This window comes from Dromaius novaehollandiae, chromosome 5 (assembly GCF_036370855.1).
Source record: "Dromaius novaehollandiae isolate bDroNov1 chromosome 5, bDroNov1.hap1, whole genome shotgun sequence".
NCBI lineage: Eukaryota > Metazoa > Chordata > Aves > Casuariiformes > Dromaiidae > Dromaius > Dromaius novaehollandiae.
In genome coordinates, this window is record NC_088102.1 from 48,811,245 (window position 1) to 48,834,410 (window position 23,166).

Sequence of the window (23,166 nt, forward strand, 5' to 3'; positions counted from 1 at the left end):
TTAGTGTCTTGGAGAGGCAAAGTAACATAGTCACATAACACTTGAAAACAAATTAGAAAATTAAATTATAGTAAAGGTGGGTTGATTCATTTATAAACAGATGTTTAAAGTTGCTTGTGACTAGGATGGAACATAAGGCTTCTATTTTGCACCTTTCGTTTCTGATTTCGTAAGCACTAAAACAGGTGCAGCAGTAGGGTTGCCAGAAGGCTCACACTTTCATGTCTTTTATTTTCAACTCAAGATATCTCATCCATTGGGTGTTTCTTCAAAATTTCTTATGATACCCATCCTATCTTTCTGATCTTTGAAATGGTACCAGGAACTAAAGGAAGAGGCTGGAGAAGATAGGTGAGAGGACTGGGAGATTAACAAAACAGTTTGTGGGAGAATACAAAACTTGTTCAATCTCTCATCCAGCTATGACCTGCTTGTTACAATGTAGTACCCTGGCTTCTAATATGCTGACTCCAGTGTATCTATATTAAAAAAAAAAAAAAAAAAAAAAAAAAAAAAGTTGCTTTAAGCTCTGCTCTTGGAATCTGTCCAGAGATATTTTCCCCTAAGCTTGTAACAAACAGCTGCCACGACTGCATGGGTCCCTTAACGTGCAGCAGTGAGTGCTCCTCACAAACATTGCATTGATAATGTGCTTGGTCAACAGTTTCAGAGAGGACTGATCCAAGGATGTACAGGGAAGAAACAAGGTCTGCAGGGATATTGCTGTGCTTTCTGCCAGAAAAAGAGGGAAAACATAAAAATGTCGTTGTTTCATGTTTAATTTCCACTGCTGATTTACCTTGTGAAACCTTGTGGCACTTCTGTAAGTGGACTATGTTGTAGGTATATCTGGGTTCACTTGTCTTTCCTTTTAATATATGGAAAACTCTTTATGCATAATTTGAATTTTAGCACATTGCTCTTTGCCTCTATTATAGGCACTTAACTGGGTAAGCCCAACCCCAAGAATTAAGCCTGAGATGTGTGTTTCTGAGAAAAGTTTAAAGTAAGCAATCTGCTTTAAAATGGCAAATATTTTATACCAGCATCCATGGAAAAGTGGCGAACTAAATGCAGGAGGAATTGGGGCATAAACAGTAAGCAAAAGGGTTATAAAAATGCAGGAGACTTAATTGCCTGACTTGAACAAAATCAACTTTCATGTATGTATTGGAAAGCAATGAATGGTGTAGCATCTTGTTTTGTAATGTTATTAGCTTATACAGACTAAACCAGGGCTAGACATTGGATGATGAAACTTGGAAGAGAACTAAAATTTCCTGTTAGCGGCATACATGATTCACTAGGTGTGCTCTTCCCTCTGCTTATCTTTTGTGAATCAAACCTCAGTGTTGTGATGAAAGACTGCCTCATAAAACTTAAAGCCGTAGATATCTGTGATTACTCAGAAGTCATGTCACTACACTGTGGGTTTTTTTTTTTTTTTTGGTATTACAGTAATGACAGTAAGAGTTTGGAGCACATTTCATATGACCCCAGAGCCAACACCCTTTCTCTCTCCCGCTTCTCTCTCCTTCCACTGAAGTATAAGCATGGAGCAGGGAGGGGAGTATAAATATTCTGTCTGCCCCATGATCAGAGCTTCCCTGATTGGAGTAACTGTGATGCCAAATTTCTGTCTAATTTCCCCAGCAGATTTGTCAATAATAATTGGTGATATTTTTGATAGTTCTTTCACCTGAAGATCCATACCTCTGTTGGCAACACTTTATAGCCCTTTCCCACTCCCCCCCCCCCCAAAAAAAAAAAGAATAAAACCCTAAGAAGCTATGGATAGCAATTGCTATCTGTGAAACAGTCTTATGGAATATTTTCTAGTGGTCACTCTTGTTTTCAATTACACCTTCCTTGCATTGTCTTCTCAGTAATAGCCAGTCCAGCACACTCTTCAGAATCAAGTCTGTCCTATGGAAGGAGGCATTCAATGTGTAACAGGAAAGGGAAGGCAGGAAACTACTGGAGTCTCAGCTATTCCTACCCCCTATGCCATTAATACACTTTTTAATTACACAGGTACTGGTCTATCCTCTTAAATATTCTTTCCATCAGAGCACTCTCAGACATCTCAGGTTTTTCCTGGCCTAACACATAGGACACTATGGGCTGTTTCGTGTAATTGCAGAAGAGGTGGTATCAACGTCAGAGGACAAGCCACAGTGCAAAACTACCCGTGGGAAATTATGCCTTCTTGTTGCTGTTCGTCTGAGCACAGTTGCAGAACTGGCAGTCAGCTGCACTTGGCATATGGAGTCCCAAGGAGAATGATGTTGAACTGTCAGCTTACGATTTGGAGGCGCAAAACCAGTGCCACTGAATGAATTTTCTGCAAGACTTCTGAGCTTTGTCAGATCTCTTCTGACCTTACCAAGCTATGTGTCAACGTATTAAATATTGACTCAAATTTTTCTAAGGCGTGAGTATAACTTTAAAAACACACACATGGCAGAATAAGATAATATTCCTTTCTCATGTCTCATTCGCTTCTGCTTTAGGGTCTCTGCTGCTGTGTGAACAGAAGCTACTTCTGTCTTCAGCAACTAGAAGCGAAGAAGATACATCACAAGCTTGTCTACCTTTGGTGTAATGCTAACTCTTACATGTAAAACCATATTGTCTGTAGGCATATAAACATTATAACAACAGGCTTATCTGGACATCATTATTACTGTATGACTGAAAGAGTTTTGGTATGAGGCATATGAGTAATTTAAAGTTTGATTTAAATAATGTGCAGCAAATATAGGCTGGTAAAATGCTTTTACATTAAATGAATCATGTTGAATGTGAAGTCATCATAAAAATGTCAGCTCTTACCAACAACTCATTAAAGATTCATTTTTGATGGTATAGGAACATTCTGCTATACTGTTGGCACAAAAATACCTATTGGCAATTTTTGGCTTTTGGTAATTTTGCCATGTTTTTATCATAAAGTACTTTTGTTTTGGATCTACATAATGCATTATCATATTTCTACTAATGTTTCTTTTCTTTGAGAGAGAATGCTAAGAAGGGGAGAAAAGGTAAGTAGATCTTTAAGAATCTTCTGAGCTTTTCTTTTGTGTGGTGTGCCATATTAATGCTGCCCTACAGGGAAATAATCAAAGAACTTTAATATAATACTGTCGTTCTGAAAGGAAACATGACAGCCGTACATTACTGCAAATTGAATTTAATGAGCTTCTTAGCACCATGCAAGTGAGTCTTTGAAATAGAAGCTATTCAATTTAGATAATTTTGATTATAATTAAATAATTTAACACTTACCACAGGGGCAAGTTTAATCTTAATTAGACCCTTTTACGGAAAGGTGATGCTATATATCTTTATATACATATATGCTTTTGAAATGCTTATATTAGTCAAAGCTTAATCTTAAAATAAATAAATATGGCAGCACTTTCTCCAGAGAAGTTTTAGTAATAAAACATTTCCTGTTTTTGAGATAGTGAAAAGACATTTTCTTCAAAGTATCATTATGTCCAAAATTTTCACAGTGATACCAGAAAATTTATGTTTATAACTCAGGATAATATTTTGTTTTTAGCACAGTTGCAAAATAGACGAAATGTCAGTCTAGGTTATTAAAGGTTACAGAACACTTGTATGTTACAGTATGCTTGTGGGACTTTACTACGTTAGGTAGATGTAAAGTGAGGTTGGGTTTGAACTTGATTTCACTACTACTGGTTTTCTTACGCTCCTTTTGGAAGGTAATTCTCAATACAGTTCTGACCCAAAGACTCATATTTACCTAACAGAGAATGAGAAATTGCCCAGATACTAAACGATCAATAGAGATTATTGGTTAGTTGAATTAATGCTGATAAAATATCTGTGTTGGCCAAATCTTCCCTTGATCACAAATCAGATATAATCAGTTTCTTTTTCTTGTAGTATGCTTCCCTCTTTTTTTGGAGTGTTAACCACTTAATAAAAATTAATTGACTTTCCTTCCCACTTTCCTTTTGTGATCTCAGTAGAGAAACACATAGTTTGTTTTTGTACAAGATGACTGCTAATTTAGGTTCCCTGAATCTGAGGTGTCTTGTTCAGTACAAGGACTTGCCCCTTCTCTCTCCATAGGTTCAAATCACTCTCAGTTTCTCTTAAAGTCAGTTGGAGATGCAGGTGCTTATCATCCCTGCAAAAGAGGCCACAGAAGACTCAAGGATGCAGGCATTATTCTGCAAAATTGAGAAGTCTTTTACCTTTAACAGTAGTCTCTCCAAGTGGGTGGGTGGTGAGAAGAAGCTTGTAGTACTGCTGCTTATACTGTTTCTGCACTGTGGATGAACAGAAGACATAAGTCTCCAGGGCTGTCAATCCAGCATAAAATTCAGATATTTTTAGTTATTATTTTAGCTCTGTGAGTCATTCTGTGATACATAAGGATATGTGCAATAAATAGATAATGGGTTATGCCTAGCCGAAGTGTTGAAGTGTGATAACTGGGGATGTACTCGTTGTGCTTTTCTGCCTCTGTGTCATTTTGTAGCAATATTTCTAGGTATGTAAAAGCAATGATTCAAACTTAGGTAATAATGCCTTAAATTCTGATCATTATCCTCATATTTGAAAACCCAAAGAAAATATAGTAAGACTCTATGATTGTCATTTCACACACACACTCATTTCTCAGTCACTAGCCATATCTGATCTGATACCTCAAAACAAGCCCTGCAACAGAACTGATGACCCATCATGCTGTATGGAAGCAGGAGAGCTAGCGAAGACCTAAAATTCTTCGTAATTCCAGTAGCAATTTTTCTGCCGCACAAACAGGAATGTTGATCTAGCCTTAACGAACACAGATGTATTTAGTCATGCAGTTATTCAGCATTTAGATATCTAGCCATAATATTTGACTCAGAGATATCGTCAGCACTGATGCTGAGAACTGAAAATGCTACACAGATGAGTATACTCAATAGTACATGGAGAAGTATTTCTTGTTTTTTTTCTAAACTTTTTTTGTCAGTGGAATATGTTATGGAACACTAAAGGATAACGGAGAATGAAATATATTCATTGTGACTTTTCTACTATTTAGCACCTTGTGTGTATGTATTGGCATCAGAAATTGTGTATCTCAAACTTTCTTTGCCCAAAAATCTTGACATGGTTTTAGGTGTCTTCCTTGTCCTCTGTAATAATTTCAAAGGTGTTACTCCACTGCATATTGGAAAACAGGGATATGTAATATTTACAGTTAAATCTGAGCATGCAGAATGAGCAGCTTCATTAGTGATTTTACTAATATATGTAGTATTATAGCCATATAATTGGAGGGCAAGTGTCAATATTTACTTATGTAGGTACTTTTATATATAACATATCATAATATGTTGTGTTACACAAATGTTACACAAAATATGTTACACAAAAAAGTGCCCATTAATAGAGGTGAACTCTCTAAATCAGTATTCCCTGAAGTCAGAGGTGGTTAGATTTGGCTTTCTCTCTGCAGGTTAGGAAATTAGACTGAACTTAGGAACTTGACTACACACTGGCATCATGCCGTTGAGCCTAACTTTTTATTTGAAGTGCAAGAAAGAGCAAAATTAGGCATCTTTATAAAGTAAGAATTTTAACGTTTATTTACCATACTCACCAGATTGGCATTTCTCTTCCTTTACCATGTTAGAAAGAAAATTGAAAGCTTTTCTTAGTGACATTTTTCTTCATTGCTCTCTAACTTCTGCTTCTTTTGGAAGTTTTCACAGTGGGCCTAGGACAACTAATTATTAATTGAAAGTTGAAGCCATATAGACCTGGAATACCTTGAGCCACGGTATGTGGGCAGATACCAATATTGCAAAACTAATTTTTCAAACTGATATTATCATGCCTCTTGTTAGGTGCCTCAGTAGGGAGGATAAGTTTTGAATATGGAATTGATTGGACTTCTACTTTCATCTGTACGGAAGTCTTGCTAAAGGCAGGATGTGCATGGTCATTTCTTACATTGTTCTGAGAGCATGCAGAGAAGACTTACTCTGCTGATTTAGGGTTAATACAGTAAAAGCACATCAAAACAATGAGCTTATTACTGCTAATGAAAAGGAATCATTATTTGTATTTAAAAGTTACCCGTCAGGGAAGGTGTCTAATTTTACTGTCATTTCAAGGATACGTATTTTAGAGTCAGTGAAAGGAGATAATGTGAATGAATGTTTCAAGCAGTAACTGGGGAACAGAATGATTTAATGAACAGAATGATAGGTTAAACTACCCCAGAGCTGTTTATGACATCCTCTTTCTTTATGATGGTCCTCAGTTTCTCTTCTTTCCTATAGCTCAGTTTCTAAAAAATTGATAAAAGAACATATTTGACACTGATTTTCTTTTTTTCCAGCTGTTTTTGCGCATCCTTTGCTTTAGGAGGAAAAACCTACAAGCCAACAAACAAAGAATTAGATTTTGTCATTTGAATATCAAGAGTTTTTGTCTATAAACTATATTAGTTTCACCCATACAAGGGTATGATATATAAAACAACATATCTGGTGCTGGTTATTTTTATCTTTAATGCCTCTGCTTGCAAAAGTGGTCACTTTTGTTTTGCTGGGTTTTGTTGTTGTCGTAAAATAACTAGCTTATACCCCATAATACAAATTGGGACCAGACACAAAGTGTTTAGAATTGCTATGTTGGGGCAGTTGCGGAACGCTAATAATACAGCTAGCCCTGCCACAGCACAGCTTTTTGACACTTAAGCCCATTTTATTTCTGGAGAAGTACAGACTCTGCCATCCTGTCATTTTAGCTCACATTCTCATTTTCCTGTATTCTTCTGTCGCATGAAAAGACTGCTCTTGAGACACCTTATCCCCTGTCTTCTTTTTGCCATTGGCACTTAGTGTTAAGATTCAGAAACTGACCATACTAGATTTTGGAGGAATCTGCTGCAGATAACTCTTTCCAATGATCTATTTCTGGAGGGTTGATTTACTAGTCTGGTGAATGCCTGTTTGTTTGGACATCATCACGAAAGTAATCCTTTTTAAATATTAAATTATGACAGAGGTGCCATATAGGTGAAGTCATCAAGGTTTGGGGAGTGGAGAGGTTTGACAGTGTTTCTGTCCTACGTTTTGTTTTGTATTTGTGTTTTGCTTTTGTATTCATGTACTTGGATTCCTCAGAACCACTTGATTGGGTGTGGGGATGGGACAGGACACAAAACCCTTTCCTGTTAAAGAAGATCTCAAGTCAAGAAAAGTTACTAAAGTGAAGCCACTGGTAACAGGAGAACACTAGAAGGCTATTTGAGCACTACTTTGGATATTTATCTGAACTCTCCAAATAGGACAAAAATCCTATTGAGAGAGAGAAAATTCAATTTCAAATGCAATGATCATTCTTTTCCTTAAAATATTTGCAACATTTCTGTAAGCTACGTTGTTGTGTTTTGTTTTTGTTTTAAATCTCATAAATGTTTAAGGGTGAGTTATTTTTCATTTAGTTGAATAGCTGTGTTTACATCTGACCTGCGGGATTTGTTCACCCAACAAGATTACTCACATTCTCTGTTCTTGTTGGTCTTCTATTTAGGAGAATAGCACTAGATTAAGGCAATCTAAAATCCTTAGCATAAAATAATGCAGGACTCCAGGGCCACATTCCAACTTTTCCTCCCATCTCAAAGAGTATAAACAAGAATAGAGAATGGGGCATTTCTCAATGGCAAAAGCTACGAGATTTTCATGGTTCTTGCTCCAAAAGCCAGTTGTTATAGCAGTACACAACTTACAGATGGATATGGCCCCTTCTCTTCAGCATCCCCTTGTTTAACTGTTCATGAGCATGTTCAAATTTGGATAATTTTCTGATTCTATAGTAAACCTGTCACTATTTTTTTTTTTAAAAAGGTATTTAACAAAAAGTAGTAGGAAAAGCATTACAGGTTATGTTTTACATTTCTTGCCTCTGTCATGCACATGTACTTCTCTGATGCAAGTTCTTTTGAAAGTCTTCCCCAGATGACTGGATTTGATGTTTATTAGCAATGGGATAACTGATGCAATGCCTTGGACAGTACATGCTCCTCAGACTAATCTTCACTGTATTGCTTACCTGTTCATCCTGCTATGTGTCCTATACAATAAATAGTATCCTAGAAAAGAATGCATGGTTGTAAGAAAACATGGTAGGTTGGTAAACAGTTTATTAATTCAATGGGTGATGTATTGGTTAAATTGGCTAAATTATCAGTTCACAGTAATTCAGCTGGATCTATAAGTTCTCCAGACTCTGACATTTCTAAAAAATGGTGAACTTTTCCATCCAGCTTATTTTTTAAAAACTTGATTCTTGGCAGGCTAGTTGATGATCTGAATGAAAGGCCAGTGCAGTGATACATATATTAATAGTTAATTTTGTATATCACTAAAATGTTAATTTCCATTAATTAAAAAAAAAATACCACTCATATCATTGATCCTTAAAACGTATTATTATGAAAGGGAATAGAATATGCTGATACACGTTGTCAGGTTCCAAATTAACTGGAACCAGTCAAGAGAAAGGCACCTGGGTATTGCTGTAGACAGATAATGAAAATACAGAAAAGCTTGATGTGCAGCAGAGTAATGAAAGCAAATAAAGTGCTAACATGCATAGAATAAAGAAATATACTGAGAATGCTATGCAATTATATAAATCAACAGTGCTGTTTCCTTTGGGGTACTGGATTCTGACAGGGGCAGGAATTTATTTTTGCAAAGTCAACAAAACAAAGCCTTGAGATGCAACATCAAGTATTTCTATTACAAGGAAAGGAAAAAGCACCCCTCTTTCTGTCTGCACCTTGTCTCTGAGAAATTGCTAATATGGACGTCGTAATCTTATCCGAACATAAGTATTTAGATGGGTAGATCATTAAGTGCTGTCTTTGATGACATTGTCGCATGTCTGTATTCAGGGTTCACCAGACTTTGAATGCAGATCTGAATATGTTTTTAAACCTTATTCTGTATTCCCCCTCAGCCAGTCTCTTGTTCTGAAGAACATTAGTAGGCATGTCCTTGTTCCTACGTGTTGGAATTCTTAATGTAGTTCAGCTGCATCTCTATTTTAAACCATTTAGAAGAAAATAAAGAGAAAGGAAAGCCTCAGTGAATAAAATCCAGTAAGAATATGTTTTTATGTTCAAGTTTCATTGTTTGTCAGGTAGTCAGTAAAAGAGAATGCCTGGAGTATTGCAACACCCACTCAATGTGCATGCATATCATTGTATCCATCCATAACAGCTCCCATTAGTAAAGCTGGGGGTGATGAGGAATGACTAGCTGTAGGGACTACTGAAGTAAATAATCATACGAGTAGGAATAATTGCATGATTCCATTTTTGCATCTATTTTTGGCTGTTTTCAGACCATTTGTACTTTAATGTGCATGAAGTACCACAGATTCTAAACATTATTTTGTTTCTGAAGGGAAGAGTGTTCAAAAAATTCTTGGTTTCCAAGGTGAATACTGTACTTAAAGGCTAATCCTGTGAGCGTCACAGTGGAACATGAAGGAGAGTTCTGTAAAGCTATATATGTTATTGACTGGTTCTCTATGAAGAAATGCATACTTCTGGAAACAGTCTATGGAGAGTAAGCATCTGAAGGTAGTCTATCAAGATGAATTCTACTTTTTGAGAATAAGCTGGCCAGAGATTAAAATCAAGTAAAATTATGATTTGTTCATGCTGTTGATCTAGTATACGTTATTGACTCTGGCTCTGCCTTCTGTAAGATTGTAACATCATGTCTTCTCTTCTTAAAATGAATTTAACCTTTTTAACAAAACAAAATCCTCTGGGCTTTGTTAACTGCCGATTAAAAGGGAGGGTTGTCTGTCTACTTCTGTAAGCAGAGAGCTATTATGGAAATTCACATTTTTCATGTTTAGAGACTTCTTCTGTTTTTATGATTAAATGTGCTTATGGTTAGGATAGACACTTTTTTTAATGACACTATCCTCTACATTAAAAATTCCCCATATCTTTCTACTTTTAACCAGCCAATATATTTATAGACTCTAATCAGATCTTCTCTTAACCTTCATTTTGCTAGGGTAAATGACTAAGCGCTTTCTGATTCCTCTCATAAGATTGGATTTCTCTTCTTTTGATGATGATTCTCTTATCTTTTATAGCTTAAATTAATCTTCCTTGCACATGGTTGGCCGGATCATCTACCAAAGTCCACATGAGATCTTGTACAGTGGCCTTAAAAGTGGAATAACATTACCTGATATATTATGGATACCTTGTGTTGGTTATCCAGTGACTGTCTAGTAGTCTTAAACTTTTCACCTCATTCCTTCTATATGCAGTTTAAAAGTTTGAACTATATAACTGAAATCTTTTTTAGTCCATGAGTGAAAGACCTTGGACAAACCATAAAATGTGATCATATTTCTTTTGCCCACTTTCAGATGCTTTAGTGAGGACAGATTAAATAACAGACTTTATACACAAGAAAAAAGCAACCTTTGTTTTCCATGTGAAGCTACTTAGGATCCTAGAGAGAATAAAAGAATAGACTGAAGTAAGACTGTAGAATGATCTCCTTTCTTGGCAGCAAAGGGCCATGATCCTTTTATGGATTTCCAGACTACAGGTTTCCCACAGCCCAGCTGTTTCACCATCAAATATCCCTGCCACCTACACTTGTGATTAACAGACTCAAAGAAGTAATATAGAGTTAAACAGTTTTATCTCTCCACAGGTCCATCCTGTTTCCTCCCATGTGAACACCTCTCCACAGCATGTTTTTTCCCTTGGTTTTGTGACATAAAGACCATCTCATTACAGTGTTGAATGCTGTGACTGATTGACAAAAAAATAGGCTGCTTTTATTTTGTTCCAGAGTTGCTTCATTTTAATGCAATTGCTTTTTGCTACCCTAGAGACTTTAGCTTTAAGGCTTGTACTTAAATAGAAGAAAAGTCAATTTTGTCTTTTATTCCATCTACTCTTTGGATCCATTTGTCACACCTTCTCCCTTTCCTGCTTTGCATCCATCTCAGACTGATTTATTCTTCTTTTGTTCCTCCTCTTGAGTAGTGTATGTATTTAGAAGAGTCGCATGCAGCTCACATATTGTCAGTTGTATAATACTCATGGGACCTTACAGCATTAACAAGGATAAATTGGGACCATGAGTCCATTGTGGATTTGCTGACACCAGCTGAATTAACTTTATTAAGAGGTGAGGAGGGGTGTAATAATATTAATCGTTTCAATAAGCTATAGAGCTATTTGGCAAGGTAGAAACATTTTGCTGATAAGAGAAGTGTTTTCATGTCACCTGTGGCCGGAAGAGGCAACAAACTGCTCTGTATGATGCACCATCCTTGCTCTGTGGCCATGTGGCCATGTATGTGACTGAAAGTGGATGATCGTGTAAGAAAGGCAGAGAAAAGAGATGATAGGGAGGATAGGGATTTTCACCATATCACCCACTAAGTTGCAGAGACTGAACTTGTCCACTAAGATTGTCAACAAAGCCATTATTCCACTCATTGGTCAATATATGTTCATTTTCTGCTGACTGCTTTGGAAATCAATGCATTGTATGCTGATCTTTTTCTCAGGTTCATTTTTCCAGAGGCAGTTATGTGTAATCCTCAGTTCATCTGTGTCCTGAAAACATCCTGATTAAGACATTTCAAATTGCTGAAGTAGTAATTCACCTGTGTGGAAACTCAAGGAAATAAGAGCGATAGTCTTTCATCTTTCCTATGCGAAACTGCTGTAGTCTTTGTTGTTGTTGCTATGGTTTGTGTGTTAATGTTTGCTTTGTTTTTGTTTGTCTGGTAATCTTAATTTTCTTGGTTATTTTTGAATTTATTGAATTATATATTTATGTGAGTTCAGATTTGTGTCTTGACCCTCTTAAGGAAGCTTCTGTTCATAGATGGAGCTTGGAAGAGGAGGAGAAGGGAAAGTAAAGCAGTAGGGAAAAGCAAGCTTCTCTTCCTGTTTAACCTAATCTGCAGCCTACAGGGATGCTGTATTGCTGAAAAAAAACAACTGTAAAAAAATTCTTGAATCTTTAAACAAATGTGCTCTGTGGTACTTTATGATACCTTCGGTACTTTCTCTGTCTTACCTTGGTTGACCTGTAACTATGAGAAATGTCTTTTAATTGAAGCCAGTCTCTGAAGGGTGGGAAATGACCTAAAGTGCTGTTTGAAAGGTGTGCCGTGACATGACACTCTGAACTGCAAATTGTGAAATAAATATAACCATCCTGAGCAGAAGCAGAATCACATGGAACCTTTCTGTATGATACTGCTTGTGAAAGAAGGGCTTAGGGAGAAGATAAGATATAATGACTTTATCCAGTTAGGTGAGTTCTCTGTTTTGGTCAGAAGCTTCTGAGAAAACTGAGTTTTAGACTGATGTTTGCTTGATACATACACTTTTTAGTACATGTGGACTGATTTTACTATGAAGTAAAAAGAACTAAATCAGTAAACCTGCAAATGACAATAAGAAGGAAAAAACATATGTGTAGAAATCCAAGTTCCAAGGTTTTCAGTTTGCCTTTTCTTTTTCTTTTAGTTCCAGTCATATCTCAGTACTAATGGCAGCATGATTCCTTTTGACTTTCTCAGACACTGCGGAACATGTTACAACATGTCTTTAATTCTGAGCACATTGTGCTCTAAGAGAGAGATAATATAATACTTTTTACAATATCATCCTGCTGCCAGGTTGAAATTCTGTTTATAAGACATTGTTAAAATATAATAGCAATTACCATAACCTCAGGATAATTTGATTGTAAGATGTTACTTATTTAAATATTGTTTATCCACATACATATATTTATGATAATAGGATAATTATCTTACATGAATTAGCCATGGAGCAAGATTTTTAGATGTTTATAAATTCTAAGCATACACAAATAAATTCTGTGACTTAGATTGTTCCATTGTTAATGAATAAATATGAAGCTTATTTTTTAAGCAATTTAAATAGAGAATCTTTCTGGTTTAGCCACCTTTATTTTAATACATTCTGACTACAGCTAAATATTGTCCTGTCTTGATGAGTGAGTTAATTTGAATTTAACAATGTGGAAAATAGTTTTTGTTTTTCTATATGTAAATAGTAATCATGATATGTCTTTTTCACTGTGCCTAGAAGTTGTTTTCCCTTCCTGTGGTAAAGGGATTCATCTATATTGCCTTTTCCTGAGAGAGCAGCATCTATCACAGAGTATATGAAGATGACTTAGGTCCAGATATAAATCTGTAGTGAAATCCAGTAATAACTCACATCTTCAGTTATTTCAGTGTAAGCCCAAGTGTGGACATTCATATTTCAGAATAAGTGTCATATTTTGATTTAGTTCAAGTCAGCTGAAAATGACTTAAATCAATGGCTTAAAAATGAGTTAAATCATTATATAATGCAATGTTAAAATGGCATAGAATGTGCACAGGGAGACTTGAATTGAAACAGCATTAATCTATACATTGCAATTTCATGCAAACTTTATATGTAAAATGTCCTTTAAAAACTTTGCAACGAGTAAGAAGCTATGCTGCTGCACCGTCCTGTCTCCCAGCCTGTTTCGAAAGCCCAGTATCTCAAGCTGTTCCTGTTACATTCAAGAGTAAGAGGGACAGATTTGAACATGATGTGAGAAGGATTTCCTCGGAGAAGATTTTGTGCCTGGGAGAGGGCACCCTGAATCAGCTGGTGGTGCGCCTTCCCATTTGTTTGGACCATGTGGCTTCTCCAGCAAGGATGAGGGGGAGGCTCTCCTGCTGCCGTTGTCTTTCAAATGAGATGTGCAAATACATCCCTGGCTATAATTGGATATTCCCATAATTAAATATAGCAATTTTGACTTGCAGCCAATGTAATCTTTTACACCACTGTAAGGCAGGTAAAAAAGGCACCTGTTCTGATTTGGTTGCTATGTACGCCTTCTGTGCTGGTATTAAGGACTCCACCAGATGCCAGACACAGAGAAGGAACTGAAAAAGGGTGGCTCGTAGCAGTTAACTACCATTATCTTGCCAATTACTTTGTATTTTAATAGGAATGTAGGGATAGCTAAGATTCTACACAGAAGAAATATGTAGTTGGAAACTGTCAGAGTAAATGAAATTAGTATTCAGATTGGAGAACTACTTAAAAAAAAAGAAAAAAAAAGAAAAAAAGAAAAACCATCCAAACGCCAGGCAGTTTAAAGTAATGGCAGAATAAGAAAACATCTTTCAAAAATTGATTAAAGTTTGGGCTATATCCTGTGCCATGATAAAGAAATGGTTTATCAACCTGTCTTTAATTAATTTAATCAGTTCTGTGTGGCTGGAAGCTACAACTGTAAAAGCCACATAGTGGGTTGTGCATGCAAGGCATTTCTTGGTGTGAGTGCATGAGTGTCACACTGAAGTTTCCAACATTCCTTCCCCTTTGCCTTCCTGTGCCCATAAGGATCAGAAAGAAAAATTCTTATTTTTACACAGATTTAAAAATCCCTTCTAGTTGAGAGCTGACTGAATTTACTTCAGTGAGTGTACTAGAAGTCTTTGTTAATAATACAGTGTGGGAAACAAGTTTTAATCTTTCCACCCCATGCATAAATAAGAGAAATATGTGCATGTTTTATGCCAAGTCTGTAACTCTGACTATGCCAACAAGTTGTATGATTTATCGGCTTAATAAGAACAATGGAGTAATTTCTGTAAAAGTCCTAAGTATAAATACAGCCAACTCTCCTACAATGTGGTACTTTGACCTAATCTATTTAGGAGCCTAATTTTTTTAAAAAATGCAGTAAATAAAACCTTTATAAAAAAAAAAAAAACAAACATATCCTGCACAAGAGGCTGAAAATTTATTACTTAGGATTTCTGGGTAACTACAGGAGTTGGCAGAATACATTTTGCTTATTGGTGTGCACACAGACATAACACTACTGAAGGGGAAGGAAAACTCGAATAATTCAATCCCAACCACCACTCATCAAAGAGTAATACAATAGATTTTTTTCTAATTTGTCTGTAAAAGTTTGTTACATTAAATAATTTGGCTCTATTATTTCTGTGACAGGTGTTTAGGACTATGAAAATAAGGTATTACATGATGTTTCATCTAAGTACAAAGTGGAGATAGATGAGAGTGTTTGTCCTTACTCAGTCATGTAGTCTTTGCTGTAGAGATAGTGGAAAGATGAGTTTATCAGATTCTTATTGAGACATAACATTTATAAAGCAGAATATAGAAGACAGTGACAGATGTCATCTTGTCAAACCACTACAAAGCAGAACCCAATCAGAATCTGAAATTAAAGGGTGAAAAAATGAATTGAAACTTTTGATACAGCAACAGGCTGTTGAAATACAGTAGAATGTGGTAGGTGTTATTACGAGTAAATAATGCGCTGCTGATGGGCGAAAGACCACTCTTTTCTTCAGTAGCCATTGTGTTGCAGCAACATGATCAGGAAATAAGGTTCTGTAAAGGTAGTGGGAGCAGGAGAAGCAAGCAAACTGAATGCTCACTCTAATAATCTTCCTCAACATATTATAGGTGCCTTTGAAAGCTGGCTTCAGGGATTTGGTCTAGAGAGCTCAACATTCAATTACATTTTTTCTCTGTATTTCAAAAAATGTGCTGCTTTGCAAATTAATAGGGCACCTCAGTCGTGCTGGGTTTAGTGTTTGATCTTGAGGCTGAAGGCATTCATAAAGGAATCAGGAAGCAGGAGAAGGAAGAGGCAAACTCAGAATGACCATATCTTTTCTCAGTAAAAATGTTTCTTCTTTGATAATTAAACTGGAAAAAAGGGATGAGAATGCCTTTTCTTTTCAAGGCAGGACAGTTCCTTCCTTGTTCCAAAAGAAATGGTGCATATTCCTGCTAGGCTCACAGAAATTGTTCTTTGTGGGTCTTGAGCTTAAGTGACTAGCCACTACTATTTTATAGTTTGAAGTATTTTCTAGTATTGCATGTAGTTTGTATTTCACTTCTTCTCTGAAGTAAGATAGTAATTTCTTACAAAGGTGAAGATTTGTAATAAAGCAAAAACCTTTTCATGGTTTTTTTTTTTTTTTTTTTTTTGGTAGCATGCCTAGATGTGGCCAGGTGGCTGGATATACAACAACATAGATGCTCGTTAGTAGATTTACAGGTGTAGATAATAAGTTCTGTTGCTTGTATTATTAGATTTTATTAATGCAGGGTCCCAGGCCTCTGAGATGGAATCAGATGATTCCTTAGTTGTTGTTATAATACTTGTTTAACTGTAAAAAGATTACCATTGGTATTTTTATTATGAAAGCATCAGTGTCAGGTTATCAGATTGTACAAACAGTTCTGTCCATTGTTCGTGTATAAGAAGATAAATTTAAGTCAATGATATGATGAATTGCTATTGCCATTTTACACAGGGAAAAGAGAGGCTGAAGGATTCATATACTGAATGCTTTTCTGTGTGTAATGCCTATGATAACCCTTTGTGGCCCTGTTAAATGAGTGGCTGAATTAGGAACTGAACCTCAGTATTCTGAGTCCCTGTCTTATTGGTAACCATCACACCACCCTTCCCCTGAATTGTGTTTGAAAGCAGAACAGGAGCTGGAGGATGACTGTTTGGTAGTTACCACTATATACAGAGTACGTGTGTTTGTGAATTCTATGCTGTTGCTAAAGTATCTTGACTAACTTTCAGGTGTTGTTGTACTGATAAATCTAGATTATTAAGTGCTAACTAGGTTTGTGATATATTTTAAATGGAACTGTCTGGATGGGACAGATTAAGAAAGGTTTTCCTTCAAGCAATACCTTAATACTTTTAATGCTAAGTGGCAATGATTTCTGTAGATATAGAATAATATTCACTATCTCTGTGTAAAGAGGGAAAGTATGTGATCTGGTTTGGAGACTGGGATCCCATCTGATCCATTTCTGTACAGCTGCCAAAGGTAATTCATAACATCCGTGTGAGAGATAAAATACTGATGGCAGATAAAATATTTGAAATCCATTTAAAATTTAGTAAAGCATTACTGCAAGATTCAGTGTTCCCTTTTGACAAACTGGCTCTCATAATTCTAGTAGTAACATGAGGACAAATTCTGATCTCCGTGCAGCACAGGAGTAAATTTGCTTTCTACAGAGTTTTTCTAGGAAAAATCGTTGTTTCAGAACAGCAATAAACTCTCTTGTTTAGCCTTATATAATAGTAAGTTAAACTGTGGTGTAATCTGTGACTGTGGATATGGCTGATGCATTTTTGTCTCATTTCTACTTTTGTCCCCTGTTTTTTCTTGTTTAATGTGGAAGATGAATAATATGTCAGTGGTGTAGGTGTATGTATAAGGGGGACTTTTCTCACTTTAAAGTATATCTATTTTTAAAATTTGTATTCTATTTTCTATATTTTATATTAATATAATTTTCTATAAAATTATATATATGTTTCTGTTTTAATTTTATATTCTATAAATTTGATGGCAGATATATTTGCTTTTGATATTTGTGCCTAAGTAGAAATTCTTTCTGATAGTAAGACTCTGTTAGAGTATTCCCGTAGCCTTCTGTTCAGCAGTTAAGTTTTAAGTAATGGTTTATTGTTTTTCTAGATCCTGAGGCTATTTTTTTCTTCTATAGACAGAAATCAGTCAGCAGAGAACAGAATATAGCAACAGAATAATTTTATTCAAGTTAATTAGTAAATCCACTGGTTCACACTAATTAATAAAAGCAGATGATTGTTCTTCAGGATACAAAAACACAGCAGAAAGCACGATTGATGTGATCAAAAAATTCCCTATATTTCTGTACTGTATATTAACTGGATTGATCATTTTCAGTTTTTCAGAAGGGTTATATATAACTGATGAGATATAATACACAATGGTTAGTGATGAGCAGTGTAGTAATTCTTGAAATTTCAAAAGGAAAAACACAAATATTATAGTATCTCAAATTAAGGTCAATATTAGTTATAAAGGAATGCTACCAATTTTTTCTCCCTGAGTTTTCCTTCAGATATTGCCTTTAAACATAGAAGAAATGAGCCTTCTGAAATCTAAGTCACTTACACTAACCATCTTTTCTATAGAAAGGTTTTGGCATGAACTTGTCAGATACCATACATTTGTGTTCTGTTAATTATTAGGATTCATCAATTTATTTACTACTGGATATTTTTTACTTAAGAGAAATTTCATTGCCAGGTAGAAATATTTAGCATTGGTACAGTTGCATCTTGTGCAAAATTAACATAGGTTTGCACAGTATATGCCTGCCTTTGAATTTTTATGTTCTTCTGTGGAATAACATGAAATAGTTTCAGGTGAATGAAATCATTTTAATATAAGTAACCATTAACAACAGTTTTACATACATACATACGAATATATATATATATACATATATATATATATATATAAAACCACAATGGAAGCAGAGTGATGAAAAGATTGCTCTATGGGGGAAAGAAACAAAAAAAAAAAAAATTCAGATCTGCAGTTAATATCAAGATCTATATATGTCATAGTGATACCTAGGTTTTAATTCATGTCAGGAAGCAGCTGTATTGTGTTAGATTGTTTCTGCATAAAGAATACTAAAGTTCATGGGTGCCTGGCATAGCCAAATGTGCAGTTCCTGTCAAATGATATAAAGCATAAGTTCATTCATTAAAAAAAAAAGACTATCTGATGTTTCTATGTGTACAGTTTAGAAAAAGATGATGATGTTTGTAGTTTTTTTCTGTGTCATTGCATCATGATGTGAATTGGTGCTATGGTAGGCAGGTGTTTCATCTGATAAATGGGATAATGGCTGTACCGTAGACTATCTGTTCTGTTGTGTCTCAAGAACAAGTTCAATGTTATTTACTTTTGTTAGTATTAATCTTTGGTATGAAGATAAGCAGAACAAAATATAACTTGTAGTCAAAACCATAGGAGTTCTTTTTATTTCCTATCTTTTTGAATTGTATTTTTAGATATTCTGCTTAAGAAATATTAAGTACTTGTACTTTAGAGGTGCCTATATTTCATTACTGTCATGAGATTTCTAAATACAGGTATTATAAAGCACGTTATAATATGGTGCTCTGGCAGAATGAAAAACACCACAGAATTAAATGTTCTTTTTCCCCCCAGTGCACGCAGGTTGCAAGAAAGAAGAAGTGTCCAGTGGAGATTGTTAATATGGAAATATCCTAAGATATGGCATGCCATCTGAGAAAATAAGTGGACTACACTTTGGCACAAAGGATAATTAATCATACCATGAATTGCTGAAGACAGGTAAACTGAAAAGCGCTTCCTTTTTCCGCTCATTAATTTTGTGCATCTACTTAGGTCTGCTGTTTTCTTCCCAAATCTTAGTCTTGGCTGCTTCATCTGTATTTTTTAATGTAATCACATAGGATTGTGTAAGAAAAAAAGTTTTAAAAGAAGGGTTGGTGTTGAGTTTCTAGGGCAGATCTCAAACAGACTTTCACATTGAAAACTGTAGGCCCTCCACTGGAAACAGAAGTAACTTGGAAGGAATAGAATTTTTAGGATTCATCTATGTGAATCTTGCAGTTGTGCATGTTTGTGCTTGAGGTGTATTCTGGATCTGGGTGTTAGTTGCATCACTAATGAAGAAAGTATTTGGAAAACTGTTTGATGGTCTCTTCCTCTTTCTGGCTTTGACAGCTTCATACAGCAATTAAATGAAACCAAGGATGGATGTTCTTGAGCTCTTAGCTAGAGGGAGAAAACATTTAGCAATACACAAGGAATTTAAAAATGGCATGACCTTCTTGTTTTGATGTTGATACCGGAAATACACTCCTAAAAATGGTATGTCAGGGTAATAATAGCTCAGGCATCCCTGTAGCATAGAGCGCATTGTAGCTGTTTGTCAATATATTCTGTAAATTACACAAAGTAACAGAATCACAGCAAATAACATTACACAAAGCCGTAGATTACATTTTGTTCCTAACTTACTTAATATTACCTCATAAATATAAGAATTATTCAAATTATGCAGAAAAAACTGAATGCAGATGTAAGGGACGGCAAGCATGGAGCCTTTTGTTAGAACATCAAAGTATCTTGATATTAGCACAGTCCTTCATTTTGTGTTTATACAGGCGGATCCTGAATCATGGGAGGCATTTAGAGTACAGAGGCTCTTTCCGTCCAGTGGGGCTGATTCTTCACTACTTTGCATCTTTATACAGTCAGAGTTGTGAAAAGTGAATTCTGACTTCTACCAGAACTGGAATAAGTGTTTTACATTCACTTTGCAAAGAATTAAATGGAAACTTTATGGTAGAGGAGGATCAGCCCTAAGTATTTTTTCTTTGCATTAGAGGGAGTCCTATGACTTTCTGAGCTTTCTGCTGCTTGTGAGTTTGCTACTTAGTGGGAAGGATTTTGAGTTGTGAGTTTCACAGGCATCCAGGTCTCAACAAAAGCTCTCCAGATAAATAACAGACAAAAATAGCAATAATGATACTATCAGAACATCTTTGTTTTTCAGTTATCACTTTCTTCCCCAAAGAAAAACAATCTGTATAAATCAAGAGTATTATTTTCTTCTAAAGAATATTTTTTTCCTTTTTGGTTTTGCATTTCTGAAAGTGTAGAAAGCCAGCTTACTGAAGAACACTCTTTCTGTGTGCCTTGCAGTAGAATGTTAATGTATTCTCTGATAAAGTATTAAAAAATAATGGGCAATGGTAAGCATCAGGTGTTCTGGAGACTGCTGAGAGGTGTTTTAAGAGTTTTTGGTGTGCTGATGCAATAAAATTGGAGACTTTCAGGGATGATGTTAAATAAATTTATATTGGTTAATATTAGCTTAGGTGCAAATCAAAGAATGACAGAAAATCTAAATGAATTTCCAAATCTAGAAACATGTGAGAACATGGGACGTCTGATTTTGTATGTGTTCCTTCCTGCTCTTCCTCTTAGAAAGAAGAATTAAAGATAGCTCTGTAGCACAGATATTTTTCCTATTACTACCACTTCTCTTTGGGAAATCCTATCTCCAATGTGTTGACCACCTGTTAGATAGAATGCTGCTCATTTATTTATACGTGTCTTACTGCTTCAGGTGTGACTTGGGAATTTTTGTATACTGTTTACTGATGGATAGTATTGGGGATTTTTTTACTAAAATATAAAACTCCTCAAATTGTGTGGCCGTTTACAGACATACAATTGACAGACATTTTCTGTCCTACAGAAATATTTTACAGTTAGACCTACAGAAATATTTTTTAAAAAATATATTTTAGGATCGCTGTCTTACACCGCAGAAGAGAATTTTTCTGTGGGAATTAACATTAACATTCCATAAAGTTCTACATGAAATATATGTTTTTTAGATTGCTTGAGGAAACAGAAATGGCATATATGGTGTTTATAGCACCTAATTACCTATACTATTATCTTCTGAAAAAAATGAGAAATACCCAGACTTGTCATGGATGATGCAGAGCTGTATTAGAACAGTTAAATTTTTTTTTTCTTCAGCTCAGGTAGAGGATTCGCAGGTTTTTCAGGATCAACAAAACCTTACTATCTACTATAAAGTTCTGAGAGGCTGTGTGTGAAAGCATACATTGGACAAAATTATAGCATCCAAAATACTATGCAATAAAAACAGTTATTATAGTGCTGCCATTTTTTTCATGGGTAGCTTAGCTCTAAATAATGTCACAGTGCTTAAAGAAGTTTTTTTGTAATAGAAATAAAAATGCAAAAACTGTTCAGCTGCACTATCATACATCGGCAGTAGGAGTTTTTAACTGTATCCTTTCATTTTTAACAACAACAAAAAAAAAACTTTATCTTCTTTAGGTGGTTTAACTTGAGGGAACAGAAGTTTTAAAACTTGTGAATTTTCTTTTCTTTTGAAAAGGAAGCAACTTATAACTTTCCTGAAAAAAGTAAAATGCAGCTCCTTTCAGAAAGAGTTGGCCCATCTAAAAGTTTTTTTCAATGGAGCAAATCTTTCCAAACATGTCTCAAAAGCCCTTAGGCTGAGCTATATCTTTCTGTTCCCTCACCTAAGAAGATAAATGGATGTGCCCTAGGCATTTTGCTCCTACAGGTCAAATTTTGCACTGAATCTTGCAGTCTGGACAACTAACCTTTCTCAAGAGAAGAGGAGGCTAATATTCCAAATAACCTTTGTTATCAACTCCCAACAGATGATATGTCAATACCTTTTATTTTCAAAATTTCACATCCTGCTTGGGTAGCTAATTGGGTGTACTGAACCTGGGTCCTCCCAGACTCCATCTGCATCAGCAAATTTTTCTTAGAGTTTTTCCCAAGTGGCTGTGTGAGGACCAATGCACTGTGGGAAAAGATACCATGCTTGCAGCTTCTGTAGACCTCAAGTACAAAGCATCAGTTGAAAGCAATTACTCAATTCTTAATGACTTTTAAGCCAGGTAGTGTACTCCCCCAAATCCACTGCAATATATTAATGAAAAATATTGTAGATACACTTTAACTAGTCCAGGAATTGGTAATCAATTTAATATGCTCTAAGGATTCATGGCTTTCTAACCAGCTAATGAAATTTAAGAGATTGTTTTATCAACAGCTTTTATTCTTAGGTGAGAAATGCTTCAATATGAGAATACTGGTATTATTTAAGTTCAGTATTAGTTGGTACTTACTCAGACCTGGAAGCTAGAATTAACACCATGAGAATAATGGGGGAGGGAAAACAGCAAAGGGCAGAAGTCCAAATGGTGAAAGATAGAAGCTAGTACAAACATTTTTTGAAAATTTTTGAAAGTGCAGTCGCCTTTTGGATAAGGTAGTTTCTGTGTGACCTTATGTGACACTGTAGAGGAACAGTCGTTATTCCAGAAGGACGAAGTTAGAATTAGCTTTTATTAATGGCTGGAAGTGTTCAGTTTAGTCCTCAAGGAACTGAGCTGCCGCCAACAAGTAGTTGAGCAAATAACATCAACTCTTGCAGAGAGTAGTTAATGGTGACTGCTTTCTCCTCCTCAGCCACAGAAAGACTGAGCTGCTTTCTGCTTGGGGGGGTAGGTCACTGCTTTTACTTGCACATTTTACTGAAATGTTTGTAGGTTTATGTTCTCTTGAATTTGCACTGTCTTAGTAACACTTGGAGGT

The 23,166-nt window shown here is 35.6% G+C and overlaps 1 protein-coding gene across 9 annotated transcripts in view; it reads left to right on the plus strand.

The window, feature by feature from the left end:
• The window catches only part of LRRC4C (leucine rich repeat containing 4C), a 546,204-nt gene that overhangs the window by 294,155 nt on the left and 228,883 nt on the right, over positions 1–23,166 (plus strand). For all 9 annotated transcript variants that reach the window (XR_010389425.1, XR_010389426.1, XM_064512763.1 and 6 more), the window contains one exon: positions 19,165–19,311. The gene's annotated coding sequence lies outside the window, so the exon portion shown is untranslated. The remainder of the gene's footprint in view (positions 1–19,164; positions 19,312–23,166) is intronic.